The 1,595-nt window shown below is 27.1% G+C and overlaps 1 non-coding gene across 1 annotated transcript; it reads left to right on the top strand.

The window, feature by feature from the left end:
• Window positions 1-270: 270 nt before the first annotated feature.
• On the top strand, window positions 271-381 carry LOC142550371 (small nucleolar RNA R71). The gene has a single exon (XR_012821335.1). It is a non-coding gene; the product is annotated as a small nucleolar RNA R71 (small nucleolar RNA).
• Window positions 382-1,595: the final 1,214 nt, after the last annotated feature.

Genomic DNA, 1,595 nt, shown 5'->3' with positions numbered 1-1,595 from the left:
AAAGATGCAAGTTTAGCTTGAATATCTATATCATCTTTAAGATTATAGATACCACCCTCATTTGTTGAATTATTGTTTTTAGTTGTTGGTAGTTCTATTGTGCCTATATTATCCCAATTTTGAGCATTTTCTGCTAATGAATCCAAATATTCCATAGCTTCTTCATTTGGGTTTTTATCTTCAAAAGTTCCATTACACATGAATTCTATCATTTGCCTATCTTTAGGTATTAGACCTTCATAAAAGTGAGAAACTATTCTCCATGTTTCAAAACCATGATGTGGGCATGTATTAAGTAATTCTTTATATCTATCCCAACATTGATAAAACGTTTCTCCTTGTTTTTGAGAAAAAGTTGTAATTTGTCTTTTAAAAGAGTTTGTTCTATGGGAAAGGAAAAACTTTTTGAGAAATTGTTGTTGCATTTCTTCCCATGATCTTATTGAACTTGATCTTAAATTTTGTAGCCATGTTTTAGCTTTATCTTTTAAAGAAAAAGGGAAAAGCTTTAATCGAACTATCCCCATGCTACAATTTTGATCATTATAAGTGTTACAAACTTCCTCAAATTCTCTTAGATGCAAATATGGATTTTCAGAATCTAAGCCTTGAAAATTTGGTAAAAGTTGAGGAAAAACTAAACAAGATGGGGCACTAGTTCTAATAGGGTTCATATGGTGCCTAAGTGTTCTTAATTGATCATGTTCTTGATTATTATTATTATTATTATTATTATTATTATTATTATTATTATCTTGATTATTTGAATTATCATCCATGTTTAAATTATTTTTAGATACTCGAATAAGTCTACCACTTTTTTTTCGACTCCAAATACTCATACAAAAAAAAAGCAACACGATACTTATAAATAAAACATAATTAACAAATATATACTTAATTTATACCTCCCCGGCAACGGCGCCAAAAACTTGCCACTACTTAAATAATAATTCACCCAAGTGTAGGTTGTCTGCAAGTAATATATTTCGTAAGTACGAGATCGATCCTCAGAGAGGTTATTTTAAGTTTAAATTTATTAATTTATAGATTACCAAAAGCAAGAATGAAGTTTACAAATTATAAATTTTGTCAAGGCTTGAGGATTTATTCTTGGTTTATGTAATATTGTTTAACTAAAAGTAAAACAAAAAAAACCACCATAAATAATGATTCCAAGAAAATTAAACACACACATAATATAATATAGTTCCCACTCTAGAAAATACCGAATCAACCGATATTTTATATATGGTACCTATGATTATAATTATAACTATATAAATAAATAATTGCATAAAGTAAATGTTAAATTAAATCATTATATTTCATTTAGAAGAACCGGCAGAGCCACGCTATTGCCTAAATGAAATATATTGATTTAATAAGTTAGTTGCGGTAAAGTAAAAGTTAGTTACGGAAAAGTAAAAGTTAGATGCGAAAAATAAAAGTTAGTTGCAATAAAGTAAATGTTAGATTGTTAGATGTTAATATTAAATCATAGTATTTCATTTAGAACAACCGGCAGAGCCACGCTATCGTCTAAATGAAATATTATGATATTATTATATAAATATATATATATATATATATAT

The sequence above is a fragment of the Primulina tabacum genome, chromosome 6 (assembly GCF_025594145.1).
Source record: "Primulina tabacum isolate GXHZ01 chromosome 6, ASM2559414v2, whole genome shotgun sequence".
In the NCBI taxonomy this organism is placed as follows: domain Eukaryota; kingdom Viridiplantae; phylum Streptophyta; class Magnoliopsida; order Lamiales; family Gesneriaceae; genus Primulina; species Primulina tabacum.
Note: the sequence above shows the minus strand (reverse complement) of the source record. Positions and strands in the feature narration are given on the sequence as shown.